Below are 18,829 nucleotides of genomic sequence, written 5' to 3' on the forward strand. Positions count from 1 at the left end.
TGGTGTATGAGTGTGTGGGTGAATTAACAAAATATAATGCAAGTAGAAATGTTCACATGGTAAATCTCTACCTGCGTTCAGATAATCTGTAAAGACTGTGTAAAGATATAGTCGCATCACGATCAAGGTGAGAAAAGGATGATCATGAAGCACAATGCAGATACGAATTAAATGATTGTCTCTATAATACAAGTTAATGTTTTTATAACGCAGTACGTTTTAGACATCATCTGCTCCTGCAATACGGGGAGGGGATGAAGAAAAAGCCTCTGATACGCGTAAAAGAACGGCAAGAACAATATCTGGCTGCAGGTGCGCAGTTGCAGTAATGGTGTCACCGCAAGTGTTGCACGCATGCGCAGTATTGCACATCCGAGATTCAATAGCCACCCTCTCACCCCTCCCCACTTTTTTCCGCTTCCAGAAACTTATCTCGATGTTTAGGGCGTAGGTGAAGTCTGGCGCTTAACTCCTGCACTGGTACAGGGGAGCAAAATGAGCCTGGAGAGTGTGGAATAAAAGTGACGTGTACTTTTATTTCTCCTTTTCTGCTGAAACTCTCACAGTGTTGTTGTAATGGACAACCCATTGTTTATTCAGTCTATTATTGAATAAGTCTCTATTTGCAAGCAAATATTTATCGTCGTTGTTACGTTCATTCTGTTGCAGGAAAACACAAGAATGAAAGTTATGTATAACCGCTGAACGTACACCTGGCCGTGGTGTAAACACTATATATATATACGTATTGCCAGACCAATGTCGACGTAAGAACACAGACCTATAAATGCATTCACGGAATGAAACCATGGCGCAAGATCGAGTGTATAGTCTCTTGGTCAGGATTGCACTTAGCCCAGGGTTATGACGAAGGCTTACACCTGATCTTCGTCCCTGCAGTTCTGCCTGTGTGTCGGAGGAACTCCAGCCAGCGGCTAGGCAGGGCTTTGCTGCAGGAATTTGGACGAAAGGTATGAGGGAGGTATAGGGCAGGGAGGGAGACTCGAAAGGCTGCATCCTTTTCATTCTGCAGATGCCAGACTTCAGTCTCGCAGGTACGACAAAATGGGGCTCGACGGTACTCGCTCAAGGCAGGCAACTCACCGGTGGACTAAGTACGCACGCACGCACGCGTGAGCGCCCACTCACGCTCACACACGGCCAAACACGGCTGATAACGTGCGTACCCACCAAACACATTTGCTAATGCATGCACACACACACACGTGTCCAGATATGTTTGTTCAGGTACACGTGCCAGAACACGCTGGTTCACACAGACATGCACGCACTGGCGCGCACACACGTACCCACACAGACCTGCTGCGCCAAGCTAAGACCGGTTTCACAGGTGAAGGTGGGCGTTGTTGACTGCCGCGTCAGCAACAACAGCCCGAATTGTAAGTGGCTTGGAGAAAACTTACACACACACACGGCCCAGGGCCTAGCTGGCGCTGCGATCGAAGCCATAACTGTGTCAGACAGTGGGTCTGACAGAATAGAGTGTGTCAGGCCAAACCTGGCAACCTGGCCTGCCACCCACCCCCAACTTTACCTGTGTCACGGACACCCCCTCCCCTCAGGTTTATCCCGACACCGACACAATACCTTAATATACACACAGTCATGCTACACACCTGAACTTCTTCGAATAGAAAGGCAAACGAGGCATAGAGATGAACTTGGAACTACAACAAAATTGCACGTGATTTGTTTTAAAGATTTCATAATACGTACACGCTGTATGTACGGGTGCATGGATATATGTCTATGAATGGTTTGTACAAGACTACAAAGCCTGGTTTCACATTTCAAGTTTCACGCGTATAATGTTGATTCATTTTGAGCTGCTTGATATGTATAGCTTACTTTTGTAAATCGTGAAGGAATGAAAGAGAAAAAGAGTAATAATTTTTGTTTATAGTAGTATTACCTACAACAATGGCAATGTTTATCATGTACATGTCAGGTGGAGTGCACGTTAGAAATGTACGTGAAGAGGTTAATAGGTCATGAGCGCACACGACGTCAGCGAGATCATGTCGGCAGTGTGTGAGAGTGAACACAGAAACTGTCTGTAGGGTATTGTGAACACTGAGACACTTGTGCACGAGGTGAGCACATAGTGTACACGCGTGTACAGCAGTAAGTCTAGCAGACCAACAATGAGTCCAATGGCTGGCAAGTATGTGATCTGTGTGTAGATGATCTGCGTGTACATGATCTGTGTGTAGATGATCTGTGTGTACATGATCTGTGTGTACATGATCTGTCATCTGTGTGTAGATGATCTGTGTGTACATGATCTGTGTGTACATGCAATGATGGTTGTATAAAAGTGTACATCTAAGACTGCCAGCTTCGTACCCTATGGTTAATACATGGCAGTTGTATCCAGCGGCGAATACACGACGATGTTTATAGAGAAAAATATAAAAGCACAACAAAGGTCAGTTTGAACAAGAGTGACTATAGATAGGACTGTATAAAGGGTGCAGTGTTATACCATGGCGATATATATATATAGAAAATAGCACTTGAACATTTGTCAGTTTAAACGGAGGTGAGTGTTAAAAGTGCATAAGCTAATGGAGCTCTATACTGGAACTGCACATACGGAAGATACACATGTTTCTTATTTATTTATTGTGTAAGTGCAAAGGGGGTGGAGAGGGTAGTGTTTCTTGTACAGGAAGTCAACCTCACAATTTACTTCAGCCAGGTGATTGCACGCCTATCTGCCAGCCATTTGAGAGGGTGACTTATATATGACTGCTGTAAATAAATACGGCCAGAGGGAGAGGAGTGTGTGTGTGCGCGTGTGTCCGTGTCTGCAGAGAGATAGAGCAAAGGCACTACACATATATGCCACAGCACATTGATATCAGTATCTTGCATCAGGTTTGCATTTCGCCGCTAGATACACAGATCGTCATACCGCAGTCTTGAGAGAAGAAAAAAAAAATAAAGAGGAAGAGAAAAACGATAACGCAGAATCTAGGTAGGTAGACCGTACCCAGATAAGACCACTTCTTGTTTCACGCCGTTTCACGGGCCCTACTTCGTCGGAACAGTGTTCTTTGATTTCTTGGTCGCACCCTGGCTGTGCTATCAGCTGCGCACGCATGCGTACTCGCGCGCTCTCTCTCGCACGTGCTGCTCGCACGCCCAGTGCTCTGCTATTTATAGCTTCGACTGGCGGCGGCCCCAAGACCCACTCCACGCGCGAGGGGGCAGCGAAACGTAAACATAAACAAATACACTCAGAAAATGGCTGTGGAACTGCACTACCTCAGGCGCGTGCGCGTGCTGACAGTAATCTTAATACTCCCGCGAAATAGATTATTATGTAGCCTCCTTGCTGCAGCTGTAGCAGCTTCCATTCTAATCACTTTTTTATCAAACAAAGTACAGGTAATAAAAACTGAATTCATAGAGCGCATTTTCTGTGATCAGACGAGCTCCATGCGCCCTGCACGAAAAATACAAACAAACAAACCGACAGCTAAGCCAGAACCGCAAACAACAGCGAACCGAAGGCCTCAGTGGCAAACATGAACAAAGTGCATGGAAGGAGATGAGGAATTTAAAGGTGGGTGGAAGAGTTCGTTGGAACATGGAAGGTATTTCTTGAAGAGGTGGGTTTTAAGTTTGGACTGGAAAACAGCGAATGTAGACGCAGTTCGGGGTGGAAGAGGCGGAGGATCCCGAACGAGGGGACCAGAGAAGGAGCGTTTGCCGAATTTCTCTCGTTTGAAACGTGGCACAGAGAGAATATCAAGCAGATCGACTCAGCTGCTGTGGTGTCAGTGGCTCAGACAGGTATAATTATATGTTGGGGCAAAATTAGATCATAACTTACGATATTGGAAGAACAGTGTAGCGATATATCTCAATCAATGTTAGCTCAAACTGATAGCCACTGTAGTCTGCAGAGAGGAGTATAGCATAATCCCCCTTTTCACCTTCATAATACCACACGAACGACATTATTCTAAGCTATTGAGGCTTTACAGTAGGTGGTTATGAAAAAAGGTGACCGTCAGGTCATTTGGCAGTGAGGTGTTAGAGACCACTACTTATCTCGGGGTAAGTTTTTCATTGTGATCGCGATATTCGTCTCCTCACCCTGTTTGCCCAGTAGTGTAGTGGTTAAAATATTCGCTTGTCACCACTACAGTGAGAAAAACGCAGGGTTCAGGTCTCGTTTCAGTACACTCAAATAAACAAATGATACTTTAATAAATGCCGACAAAGTCTGAAATATCTCCACAGCCACGAAATTGTTATACATTACTGATTCGTCGATGTTATTATAGATAAAGGGATAATTTTTGTTCTCCGATTTTAAAAAGATTTGAAAATAAATATTAAAATAGTCTATAGATGTTTCGGACGAAATCAGTGGAGCAAGGCTTTCTCTTGGTCTCGATTCAAGGCAGACAAATCTGCAAACGTCTCGTCTGTCATGCAGTTGCTTCCCTTGAACCGTCTCCCGCATTATTCGCTGCGTTGTTTCCATGTCTTCTGCCGTGCACGCGCCTGCGTGTGTGTGACGGGTGGGAGGATTGCAATGCTTTTGTGCGAATCAACCAAAGGAGGTGGTACAGGACAAACTCATTGCTGTCAAAATAGTAATCATTGTTTTCGAGCAGAAGCACCGCTGCTGCCTCATTTCCTGCTGTTAATTATGCCGCTACTGCTCCATCTCATGTTGCTGCCGCCGCCAATCCTACCTTGTCACTTCTGCTGCTACTACAGCTACACAGTGCACTCGGTGCATTTGTTATAGGTGTTGAACAACAATACTTCTCCCAGCTGAATGACTCATTTTAACTGCGCGGGAGAATGCTCCATACTCATCATGTGCGTGCGGTAGAATCATTCTGCTGTCTGCAGAAGTCGTCAAATGAAAACAGACGAGACTGAAAATACATTACCTGCTTAAATCTGCAGAAATCTGCAAAAACTTTTATTTGTTTAAAATTGATTGGTTATGAGATTATTCGTTAACTGAATTTTTTTTTAATAAAATGAAAGAATGTGCCAAGCAAGGTACCCTCAGAGAGCGTGGCGGTTCCTTGCAATTTCCAGGTGACGACCCACTGGACCACAGATTTCATAGTCAAAGACTGTGTGTCTGTGCACTGGACCATTCATTTATACATACCTAGTCTCAACTCACTAGCTCATAATGGATGTGAAATTTCCCATTTTCGTAGATACGTGTAATAAATAACAATCCTGCTGATGAAAATTGCTCGAAAGTATTTTACACCAACATCGATAAATCATCGTTGAACTTTCAGTTAAACAATAACTGGGTTGACACAAACAAATCGATACAATAGCAACCAACCAACTCATCGAAAACATCCATCAGCCAGTCTGCCAGTGAAGCAACCATAAAAAAGCAAATCATGAACGAACAGACTGCACAGACAGTTAATAAAGAATGGCAGCATGAAGTGGAGGCTTTTAAAGCGGCTTTCCTTTATTTAAGCTCAAGAAAGACATTTAAATCCTGTTGGCTTTTCGGGAGCCCATGTTTATGCAATGGATGATGGGAGAAGGATGAGTAGGGTGGTGGTGGGGAGAAGAGGGGTGATGTATGTTTATGGGGTACATTCTCGGGCAGTGGTTTTTGTCGAGCTTGTGAAGGAGACGTTTGGCGATTGTAGAGAGTTCTAACCTTTGAACGGATAACCTTCCTAACGGCAGGTGTATCACCTATAGGCGGCTTCTGTTATCAAGAGAGAGGACGAGGGGGAAAAAAGTGAAGTTCATAGGCGAAATACTCCGAAGTATTTCTTATCAGTGAACTCATACGGAGGAAGGTTACCAACAGCAGAGTATGCCTTTGATCAGCAGAGGTAATTACGACAAGTGCCTTCGTTAACAGCGAGGGGGAGTTAACTGCACGTGTTACGCAGATTTCACGCGCCTCCGCGAGGGACCACAACCAGAGAGAGAGAGAGAAAAGAGAGAGTCAAGAAGATTTTGTTTAGAAAAAAAGGATGTATAAAAAGCGGAAAGAGCGTCCTCGTACGGAGTAGGGAAAGGGTTGTTGAGGCGAGACGTTAGCGACAAGGGGATGAAGGAAAACGGCGAAGAAATTTGTTTGTTTTGGTTTTAGCGCGAACTTTCTGGCTTCAGGGGCTTAGTCCAGCGTGCAACGCGCTCGCTTTGAAGGGAAAACACGGGGAGGGTCTCTGGGAGGAAACGCCAGCCGACGAGGACAGGATAACGGCGGGAGGACAGCACTGAGATCCAGGAGTAAAACCTACAGTCAACGGCTCGCAGTGGAGTGTCCCAGCGGGTGGTAAACAACGGCAATTACAGCCAAAGAAACGTTTACGTTCGGCCTGTCCACCTAAGGCCTGTGATTGCGCAGGCAGACGTGGGGCTGACCTTTTGCTCTCTACGAAATGTCCGAGAGAAATATCCTGCACCTTGAATTGTTGTCATCTCTCTTGTCTGTCACACAACACACTCCCCCGCCCCCCTCTCTCATTTATCTTCATTCTTTTATCTTACACAACCCACTTGTTCTCATTAACTCGCATGATCCTTCACTCTCCACCTCTGTTCTTCCACCTTTGTCTTTTCTCCACACAACCCACTTTTCCTCTAATCTATAGAAATGGAAATTATTTTACTTTCTATATTTACAGGCCAGATGACGAAGAAGAAAGTAATTTCGATTTACAAGCTAAGGAATTCAGAATATGGTCCTGGCACATGATGTAAAATTAGCTGATAATTGTGGGTAACTTCCGAAAAACTCTATTCTTCTGCAAGGATTATGTCCATTGCCGGTTAAAAATCTTTAGTTGGGTTCGTCAAGAGGTCCCTATCAACTTCTCACAAAGACGTTTAAAGACGGCCTATAAAATATGATTCACTTCCGGGCACTGGTGCCGTGAGCTGTTATGGTATACAAAGATGACGTAATGCTCATGCGCGAGGACGTGTTTCCTTGAGTTCCGCTCGTCAGAGGTTAAGCAGTGGCTTAAAAATGTGCCCAGAGCTGCCACTGCCTTCATCACCGCTCTCCTCCCACAAAAACAAACAGACAAAACAAAACAAAAACAAACAACAACAACAACATTAAGCGTTCGGGGAGAATAAATGACAGACCAGCAAGAGATACCATCTCAATGCTCAGTGCCATGAAAATAAATGGCGGTACTCAACGATATAATCTCCTTCGTGGAGTTGGGAGGGAGAAGGAATACGAAAAACCAGGGATGGGGGAGGGAGTAGAAGGCTAAACCCAAAACTTATTTATAACCTTTTGTGGAATGCTACAAATGCATTGCAGACTATAAATCACTGTAATTATCCTATGTCACGAAAAGAACGAATGGACTGCATTTTTTTTAAAAAAAAAAACCTTAATAGTAAAATACCTCCATAAATGAAAATCCCTTTCACATTCAGTCAGAAAAATCATATAATTAATTATAAATGATGTAATGCAGCGGTCTGAACAACAATAGAAGTGATCCAGATTTACGTGCACTAAAAAAAGCTTCAGGTTTGTCATATTTTGATATTTTTCCTTCTAATTAATTTTTTAAATGTTTGTTTGTTTTGTGTCGTTTCTGTACCTGTCTCTGTACCAAAACTCGAAAGAACTTTCAGAATACTACAGATGACACTGACTACTGCCAAGGACACCGACACTGAGTATAAATAAGTAAGTAAGAAGGTTCAAGCAGTATTCGTGTAAGCTACAAGAAAACTGAGAGCAGCCAAGATGTTGAATGGTACCCACGGGAGAAGAAAACAGCCGCTTGGGGGAAAAACTTCTGCTCCGATCACAGAAGACTTTAAACAGGTGTGTGCTGGCGGTTGCCATCTCTTAGCTCTGTTTTCCACATCCTGTCTGTGTATATCTGCTGTAAGTATACATACAAGCGAGTTCTTTTTCTGTGTGTAGTGGATGTTCCTTGTCATGTCCCTCCCGCTGCATGAAGCCCTCGCGACTGTCTGCTTACCTGTGACTTGGATATGGGTGCATGCTCAACGACACCTGTTCAGACAGAACAGTCATGTGAACTGTACCTGTTCATCAATGATGTCAACGGTCAGTGTTCCTTACGAGTGTAAGTATGCGCTATATAAGTCATGTATTTATTATTGTGTTATTTATAGACGAAGAGAAGTGAACGCCACCGATGCAGAGCGCAGACATAACAAGGTGATGTGAACAGCAGGTGTTGAAAGAGAACAAAGCAATGTGAACGGCACTTGTTCAGATAGAACACAGTGATGTACAAGGCATCGGGTCGGACCGAATGGAGCTTTGTGAACGGCGCCTGTTCACATGCATCACAGCAATATGTCGGAGACTGTGTGAACGGCACCTGTTCACATGCATCACAGCAATATGTCGGAGACTTTGTGAACGACACCTGTTCACATGCATCACAGCAATGTGTCGGAGAGGGAATAGCAACAGTCAGCTGAATGAAGGGTTAAAATTGACTCCCTCGGGATGCATGTATATTTCAAATGTATGTATATCTAACTAGCGACAGATGTCAAATGTCTTTGTTTTTATGCTTTCATGCTCCATTAAAACAAAATGAATGAACCAATGAATTAAACTACGAACAAACGAAATACAAAAAAAAAAAATAGAACGGACACAGAAAGAAAGAAATAAAATATATAGAAAGTTCTAAAACCAGGTATAATTCCAAATTAACTACAGACCAAACCTTTATCTTGAAAACAATCGTAATTGAAACTTTGAAAAGTAAGGCAGGCACTGTAACTCTGTCCGTGAGTCTTTGATAACAAACATTCCTCATGATGCCACTGGCCTATCTCTCAGTCACAGCCAGACAAGTTTTATTTTTTAAGAAAGATAATTGACTGTATTTGATCGGTGCATATTGTTCCCAAGCATGCTTAGTTTTGTTGCTAATTGTCATTGTTCTGAGATGTTACACTTGTCTCCGTATGAAAAGTATACTAAACAGAACAGAGTCATAATGTGAACAGCTGTAACACAACAGAGAGAGAGAAAGAGAATGGGGAGAAGGGTGGTGGTTTTTGAAATAGGGGAGGGAGAGAGCGAGCAAGTGCTTAAGTCGTAGAGAGAGGGAGAGACGAAGGAGAAACAAAATCCCTGGCAACCGCCATTTTATCTCCCCGTTTTATCCCCCCGTTGCCGAATATGATCAGTCAAGGAAAGGTACACCAAGAATACAAAGGTTTCAATATTTCTCAACAATGGCGACTTGCACAAATAAACTTGACTCGAACGAAGCGACAGAAGGCGACAATAAAATCACAGCTGGAAGACTGGCAGAAAGCAATCCAGGAAAAGAAAGGTACCCTGCTGGCTAACAGGTGATAAAATTTATATATTTATATTTAATAACAAACAACTGGTAGCCTTCACGTTAAGTTCGTACTGAGAATAACTGATAAAATAAATAAAAAAAACAATATCTGTTGAGTATCGACATGTACTGAAAGTAGAAAGCTACGGTTCACCATACAGCTGTACCTGTTGCACATTCTGTGCTGAAGACAAGCAAGCATCTTGGTAAACATGTGCCAGCGACCGCAGCTCTGTGAAAGGGAGGTAACATCACCATCAAAGGGGAGTCAGAAAGGGAGGAGTGCGCTGTGTGGTTGTGCTGCTGATTTGTTTTTGGGCCTCGCGCCAGCCTCCGCATCCTTGGCTGTCTCCCGGGGTGTGATGAAACTTGGGGGTGAGCATCATCTTTTACACCACCGTAAAATTTACGAAACACTGAAATGCGAATAGATGAAAGATGTGCGAACGTTTTTCTCTGTCTCGGTCTAATGGCGTCTGTCGGGCAGCGAGTGCTCTCCCTTGACGACTTCCAGAGAGGGGAACCAGAATTGACAGACAGCTATATGGGCGCAAGAAGAGTTTAAATACTTATGTTAGGCATTAAAAACCGAAGCAACAGGACGTTTGAATTATTTAAACACCACTTTTGAATATTTGTTCAATACACTGATTGCCACAAGTCTGAGAGATCGAAACTAAGGGAGAGAACCACTCAAGGGTCAATAGTGCATGCGTTCTGAAAGTTTATAAAAATCTTAGTGAATCTGGAAGTTTAGTGGTTCTGCTGGTATATTGGTATATTTTAAAGAAATGTTACAATAAACACTTAAATTTTCTTTTTGCTTCTCCTGGTTTTGTTGTTTTGTTTCTATTTTGATTTTGCTCATATGGTGTCTGACTTTTTTTTTTCTTTTGTCTTTACACTTTTTTAATTGTCATTTGCTTGATTTGTTTATTTTTTATTTCTCTTTTTCAGTTTTTTAGTTTGTTTATTTGTTTTGTGGTAGTCGCTCTATTTTTGTTTTAACTGTGTTGCTTGCTTGATGTTATATAATGTCTTTTTGTTGTTTCACAATTTCATAATACTTTTTTTTATTTCTGTTTGTTTGTTTGTTTTGTTAGTTTCATGGTTGCAGTGTGTGTGTTGAGGTATGTTGCAGTGACGGTGTGTACACAAGGTGTACTGCTGGGTGCCTTTTTTTCATGCCTACATTTTTCCGCTATCTAAAGCAAAGCTTGCTATCTTGACAGCTTATGAAAAATAAAGGCAGTATTTCTATCGCACATACGCTTGTCCGCGGTGCATCACGACGGGTGAACGGAGTGTGAGAGCGAAAGAGCGAAAAAATCCCTGTGCTTGTCTTCACTGTCAACCCCGCCCTCTCACTCCACACCTGTCACACCACCATCTCTCTCAAGCAGGCTCGTAGGCAAACGTGCAAGTCAGAAACAACTTATAATCGCCAAAGATTTCATCAAGCACCTCTATTGACCTTTCCCCCTGCCTCCTCCACCCGCCCCTCGCGGCGTCTGCGGCGTAGTTCACTTTTAAAGGCGCCAAGGCACGTCAGCAATGTAAGAGAGTGTGCAAGCAGATTCCGACCGAGACATTTTCATCGACAAACCATCGCTTGCGATTCCAGTTGCGGGGAGGGAGGCTGAGCGAGGTTTGCACGGTGCACAGGGACTGCTCCTCACAGAACCAACAACTTCGTTCCGACAGACGGGACAAGAGCCTCGCACGCACGGCAACCCTCTTCCCCTGATGCAGGTAAGGACAGGTTGCTGGGGGTCTCCCGAGACGCGAGGCACACCTGACGGCGATGGGAGGAGAAGGCGGTGATGGGAGGAGAAGGCGACGATGGGGTTGCACCAGCAGGTGAGGAGCATTAGGGGGAGAGAACTCTAGACGGCGTGAGCGAGACTGACACGAAGGAAAAAAGATGCTTTTAATGACGATTGTTTTTGTGTGCTTCCACAAGGGCTGAGAAATCGCTTTTATCAGTTCCACTGAGCTGCGAAACAGGGGGAATCCAAAACATTGAAAAATGATACGCTGTGGATGACAGCTAGAGAAACAAGGAGTAGAGAATTCCAGAGAGAGACAGACTGAGAGAAAGTGGCTGTGCTACACCGTGGAAGATTTTTAGCGACAGTTTAAGCAATAAACATACAAAAATGTTTTAGAAAGCACCATTGATGAGGTGCATGTCAGACAAACAGTATGCTAAATACACTCGCAGACCGAGACAAAAACAAAAATCAACCAAGTAAATTCTCATCAGGAACAACAAAACTAAAATGGCAGGAGGGCTGAGACACACGGCTAATATTTTCAATGGAATGTTCTTGCAGACTGTTGAATGGGATATGGCGGTCATAAACTCTGATGAATGTTTACGACTCAGAAATCAATCATTATCAGCTGGATACTTGGCTGAAACCTGTTCTTTCTTTTCCCGAATATTTGACGAAGTCCAGATAAAAGCTCTCCGGGTGTGTGTGTGTGCAAATGGAGACGAAAAGTTCACCTAACTTCACTTGGCAATGATTGATATAAATTTTTAATGAAGAGATTTTCACTGAATTTAAAGATTGTTACCTCAAGATGTACAGCTGTGCTACACCAGCTGATGGCTTCATACAAATGTGTGATCAGATCTTCAACTTACACGTTGAGAATGTGACTTCAAGAATCAGAGCAAAGTCCACCATCGACATTAAACTAAGGCCAGTGTATACGACTTGTCAGTTTATGCCCCGAACAAGTCCCTAGATGCATCGGAATGCTTGAGACAAGACTGGGGTCGGCGAGGCAGACTGCAGTGCAACCGTCGGCTGTATGAACCCTCGCCAGACTGCAGGCAATGCACTGCTGTAGACAACACGGTGTGCACGTCTGGTTCGGAAGTTGGTGCCCTCACTTCTGGGGTAGTCCGGGGCTGCCTCTTAGCCACATGCTGGGAGTTTCCAACCTGCCGCGGAGTTCGTCTTGCAAATGGCGAGCGAGCCGTCTGCGCGCGGACACTCACCTGTGAGGATGCACCTCGCAAAGTGTTGCAGCCACCGGCAGCATCCGAGTGATGAGGGCAAGAGAGCTTTGAGAGCAGTGAACACCGCAGGTTGCTTCCCTTAACACCTGCAAGTTGTCTCCCCTTTTTAAGAACACGTGCACTCACGAACTCTCTCATACACACACATATTATTTTTTGGCCCATTTCGCAGCGCTGCATTTATGTCCCACTCTCACAGCATTATCACAAAACAAAGTGAAGATGTGACCGACGAAGTTTTACTTGTGTTGAAAATCTGAAAGCCTGAAAATATTTGTTTGGGGAAAAAATCTGTCTTTTACTGGCTTCCATGAGTCACCTTTCTCGGCTCCATCCCCTAAATATCCCTCACACACACAGAGAATGGACTCACCAATAATTACATAGATAGATAGGTAGATGAATTAATATATATATAAATGATGAATAACTAGAAAAAATATGACAATGGGTGACTACGCTGACTAAAGGATGACGAATAGATAAACAACAGGAGGAACCAACATCTATAGCAGTTAACAGTCTTTCTCCAGGCATAAAACGGAAACAGTTCTATTCCAGCTTAAAGATGAACATGAAAGCCAAGAAGTTCTAATTGTTATCCATAGCACAGTTGGAATAAACTGATATTTAACGACACCTCCCTCCTCACACACACACATGCATGACACTCACATATACACAGAATGAAGGCATGAACAGACGGATGGATGAATAAAATACATAAATAAAATGGCTGGAACAAGGTAGTGTCTGTAAATCCGGGCACTGAGTTCAGAACTGAAGGAATGACAAAAATAGGATACGGCGTCAGTAACAGCTGGTCCGAGAAGAAGAGATTGCGAAGGTGTGAGAGATTACCCACAACGCAAAGCGGGACCTACATCCGCAGACGATGACGCATGCGCGTGGCGAGTTCCGCTGCGTAATTCTAATATCGAAATAGAAAATGGAGTTTCCAGTCCGCGACCTAAAGCTGGTGAGTCGCTCACTGTGAGATGGCAAACCTTCTCGCTGCCTGGTGCTTGGATCAGCGGCGCAACAAGTGTCTCTCGCTTCTCAACCTGCTTACACCAGCGCATGCAGGGTAGATAGGTACCCTGAAAGCATGCAAGATAGATAGGTACCGCTGTCTGACAGTATGGTAGACAGGTACCACTGTCTGACAGCATGCATGGTACAATAGGTAAAGCTGTCTGACAGTATACTAGGTAGAGAGGTACCACTGTCTGACAGTGTGAAAGCTAGATAGGTATCGCTGTCTGACAGCATGCAAGGTAGACAGGTACCGCTGTCTGACAGTGTGAAAGGTAGACAGGTACCGCTGTCTTACTTTTAAGGCAAATAGCTCCATCAACCCACCTGAGGAACTATGGTATCCTGTTCTGTCATTAGTCACAGCGATATCGGCAAGTTATCCTAATTTTAATTTAATAAAAAATGTATAAAAGAAATGTTTAGAAAAAAACCCTAGACAAACCTCCCCTCATTCCGAAAAAAAGCTAAAATAAAACTATATTAATGTTTTGCCATAAATTAAATAAAGCTACATCTGTAAACAGCAGGTCGCACCATTAATTTTAAAAGGATAAGCAAATTTAATAATGACGAGTCACATAAACACGACATCATGTAGACTGTTGTGCAATAACAAAGTAAATTTTAAGTAGGCGAGCGACGAGGTGTCAGGATGGCCGAGTGGTCTAAGGCGCCAGACTCAAGGCGAAGGCTTTCAACCTCAGAGGTTGGTGAGTGTTCTGGTCCACGAATGTGGGCGTGGGTTCAAATCCCACTTCTGACAATTATTTTTTTTTTCTTTGTTTGTTTTGTTTTGCTGCTGCTGCTGCTTTTTGTTTTGTTTTTGGTGAGGGTCGGGGCCATACGATCATTTTACTGCAACTAAAAATTTTACAGTCGAGAATATTTATTTATGTATGTTTATTTAGGTATATTGTCTAACTGGTTCGTTAAATATTGCCCTGCTTTACATGCAGACGTCACGGATGGGCAGAGAAATCGTTCATCTTTTGTCCCTACAAGGGAAACACTTGCGATATTGATATCAAATACAACAAATAATAATAATAATAATAATAATCATCATCATCATCATCATAATCATCATCGGCGTCGACGTCGGCGTCGTCACCGATGAAAGTTCGTACGAAGCTGTCGGTGATCACAGTATCTGCACTAAACTCGAATGCCGGGTACATGTGATGGGAGTTTCCTACCCGGCGCTTATCGTGACATTGCAGTGAGCGTTTGCTGTTCTGCTCCACGGGTTTGGTCATGGGCTCAAATAAGTCAGGTTTTTCTTCTTCTTCCATGCTGTGCAGTCTATGTGAAGCCACCACATTGAAGCATCTCAATATATTATATACACCTTTATCTACTGTTATATCATACGCCAATAAATATCTCCCTGCTGCTCTTCACCGGTAGAAAAAAAATGTGATCGAGTAGACAGCTATGTAGATATAATCTTCACGAATGGCTGACAAGGAAATTGACGATACTTAAATAATTACAAAAATAAAAGGAGAAAAGAGAATTGGCGTAGTAAACCCACATAACAACAATAGTAATAAACATGAGAGATATTCTCATGAAGATTGATGCAGACAGACAGCTGGACGAATAAAATACAGTTTATGTGTATCACGGGTAATTGTTAGAAGAAAGTCGCTCTAAAGATTTTAGTGTTAGAATCTTTTTTTTCTTTTAGCCATCTGTCTAGAATATTTTTTTGCTGTCAGCCTCCCGCCTGAATTTTCCCGTCTTCACTAGATTAAGAATCGCCTCCTGAAGTGCTCTCCACGCTTAAGCACCGACAAAGAAAGTGTATTATATTCCCTAGTCACCTGTTTCTAACATACCTTGATATTTTTAATGGTGGATTTTGAATCCAGTGTTAAAGGAAGGACTGAATGCACCTCATCCAGAAAAAGCACTGTTATATAAAGCGCTCGTATATTTTGTAAGGATCCACCCGGTGAGATCCATCTGCTGAAAATACAAACTGTTCTGCCACCTCCATGTCTACAAATCCTGTCGGCACACATTTTGTGAAGTTTGTCCTTTTCCACCTTCAGTCGTGCAAACTTTATAGGTGGTAGCTGTACTGGAGATGTCAAACACATTTTATTTCAGTGAGTGGCTCTCCGGCCAAATCTTCTTTAACGGAGAGAAGAACCCCCTGAAAATTCACTTTTTAAAACTCTGATAAGAAAGTTGCAGCCTGTAAATCTTGGAAAAAAATCATGAAAATAATAAAAGTATGTGTGTAAAGGGTGGTTTGTGTCAGAAAAGCCAATTCTTGGATGGGTTCAAATCTCACATGTTATAAAACTTTTATCCACGTACCCCGACATGTTCCACGTTTGTGAACTACAGATATACAGCGCAAAGCTCTCTCTCTCTCTTATATATGTCGAGGAGCCGGACCATCACCTACAAGGCCTCGCTTGAGTGAAGAAGTCAAGAGGCAGACCCTGTATTTGTTTCAAAATGTTGCTTGCGATGAACCTTTTTTTTTTTCTTTATTTGTTTATTAAGCTGTTTTTTTTTTCACGCTTATTTTCACTAACAGCATCTTTTCATTTGAAGACTTTACCATTCTTTACACCTGATCTCTACATCTGTCTTCTCACCTGTCAACAAAATGTTGTCCCCAGTGTTCACAACTGTGATCGTTCAGTTCACAGATCAGATGTGCAACATGGACGATGCACTTGCAGGGTTGCGCCCCTCAGCACAAAAGTACATCTCATTAAAAAAAAAAAATTCTGAATTTTACGGGGCTGAGGCGGGAATGGGATGGGACAGGTAGGGGTGTGTGAAAGACACTGCATGAACCTGCATTTAACGATGCTCCCGTACACGCACGGGGTCTGCGCATGCGCCCGCCTGTTGCGGAAGTGACACCACGCTGCCACGCAATCCCGCAGTTTATCGCTGCACGAGATAGCATTAATTTGAACGGATGTAAACGTTAGGAAAACACATTTTCCTAGAATTGCAACACAACACACGGCAAATAAAAGCTAATTAGGGAGCAATTGTGCTGCCGCAGGTGTAACCTGTCTCGCACCCAGGGATCCAAAATGGCGGAGACTCTTTTAGTGTGTAGGACCTGATAATGTTTGTAGCGGGCTTGGAGTTTATACTGCTCGGAACTTCAGGAATGCTGAATTATCCAGTTTGGACTGTTTAATGTTCTCTCTATAAAAAGACAAAAAATGAAGGTTATAGTTATTCAAATCTAGACGGAAGTCTGAAAAAGATATGTGGAGCAGTTAATCCCTCCATTGCCCCTCTTCTAGTTCTTGCGAGGCCAAGACTACAGATAAGGGCACAGGGAGCTGGGAGACTAGGAGCAAAGTGTATTCTCACAGAGCTATGTAACAGACACTACTCAGGAGATAAACTATCTTACAGTATGAATTCTGCCTCCGGTACATGTGTGCGGCCTCGTGAGTCTCCTACATAACTTGCTACTGAACACACACTATCGAACTATGTGACTGTGTACGGCAAATGTTCCAAAGTGTGATATATTCCACAATTTTCCACATCTTTATCACATTTTACAAACATACAGGCACTCAGCAATGTGTTCGGCTAAGAATGGGATGCATTTTTGTTCTGATATCTACGCAACATACGTTATCCCCCACATCTAGGTTAGTAACCCATTCTGTTCTCAATACACAAGTTCACAAATATCAGAACGAGGTCAACAACATGTGTCAGAAGTGTAAATTAATATGTTGTGAAGGCTTCAGCCAATGGGAGAACTGGGATCATGTATTAATTAAGCATATATTTATATACACTATATACAAGTGTGACCTCACGAGTTTCCCCTCGGTCTGCACCTGATGAGATTGTGGGCAAGCAACTCGATAACGGAAAGGATTATTCTCCCTATTTTGGGAGATAGTATATTAAAATGAGCTTTACCTATTCATAACGCACTCCACTATACCTATATAGAGCTATATACTTAAGTAGCTTGAGTACAACTTGATAAAAGTTGTTTCGATGTGATTCAAACGCTCATAATATATCAGATGGTAGAACACGTTTTGGGGATCCCCACATCTTTTTCTTGCTGCCGACAACGAACTCTTCGATCTTTTTACTCGTCCAAAAACATGCTTAGAAGAAGTTCGCCAGTTTTTGACATATCTGCTTTCAACGCTTTGTTCTACCGAAAGTCGATGTCTAAACATCGAGAGACACGGGTACAGCAACTGTCTGCTCGTCAAAACCACCGTGAGACCGGGTAGTGCAGCAGGTCCGCACATCTCTCTTTTTAGCTTTTGCTTGTAATTTATCTATCATACACATGTCAACATCGAAACAAACAAATCAACAATCCTTGACGGGAACAGGAGGGAAATAAGTCATGAAGATAAATGAATGTACTTTATGGCACAACCTTGAAACACCAGCTACCCGGGGGAGGGGCTGGAGCAGGCAAGGGGGGGGAGGCTGGCGCAAGGTTCCAAGTCAGACGAAAAAGGCGACTCGCGCCGAATTTCTCTCTTTGTTTTTCAACTCCAGTTGCCGTGGAAACCCGCCGGCAGACGCCTGTTGCTTCCCTTTAGAGTGGCGCCCCCATCCGCTACCCCGTTAGCTTACTGCTACAAGCAGGAAAACTATTATTTCTCAAAGAAGGTCGTCTCTCTTTCTCTCCTCCCTCCATCCACCGCCACTACTTTTTCTTTTCTTTTCAAAGAACACTTCTTCGCTGCGGCACGTGCAGCGTTGTCTAACCCCTGACCTTGCGCGTGCCTTATCCTCTTATGACGCACGTGGTTAATTTAAAGTGAAGTTAAAAAAAAGAGAGAGAGAAGACTAATGGCTTCTAACGCCAGTGTGCGCCTTCTTCCACCGACATCACCGACACCACCGACAAGCAGTGCATACCACGGCACAGACCTCGTTTCCACGGCGTCTTCCTCTCTCGGACTCGGAAGATAAAATGGAAAATGTAGCAAAAAGATTACACGTGCGTTTGTGTGTGTGTGTGCGTTAAGGTTACGTGAATAGAAACGACAGATCCATCACCTGACAATCACATGGACCACAATCCACACCTTGCAATGTTTTCAAGGATTGCACTTGCAATGTGGCATCGCGACATCCTTCTCCTCCCTCGGGGCAAAGGTCACTCGCAGGTGGCTCGACGGGTGGCGTCATTAAGACACCCGTACAAAGGGATCGAGGGTGTAAAGACAGCAGCGACGAAAGGAATTTTGTGGCTACCGATGCAAAGTGTGGTTTATTGCAACGTGTGAGCACCCTTCAGCCAGATGTTGTTAATAATAATAATTCAAACCTCAGCTTGCGGGGAGGAAGGCTCGCACAAGAAACACAGGAATGAATTCAAAGAGAGCGAGATATCGGATGGCAGGTGTGTCTGGGA

General features: G+C 43.4%; 1 protein-coding gene and 1 non-coding gene across 6 annotated transcripts in view; one reads left to right on the plus strand and one right to left on the minus strand.

Annotated features, from left to right (window-relative positions):
- Positions 1–18,829, minus strand: part of LOC112574277 (nuclear factor 1 X-type-like) — a 96,052-nt gene that overhangs the window by 45,225 nt on the left and 31,998 nt on the right. The gene's annotated exons all lie outside the window — the stretch shown is intronic.
- Trnal-caa lies at positions 14,078–14,194 on the plus strand. Its single transcript has 2 exons — positions 14,078–14,115; positions 14,149–14,194. It is a non-coding gene; the product is annotated as a tRNA-Leu (tRNA).

Source organism: Pomacea canaliculata, linkage group LG10 (assembly GCF_003073045.1).
Source record: "Pomacea canaliculata isolate SZHN2017 linkage group LG10, ASM307304v1, whole genome shotgun sequence".
Lineage (NCBI taxonomy): Eukaryota > Metazoa > Mollusca > Gastropoda > Architaenioglossa > Ampullariidae > Pomacea > Pomacea canaliculata.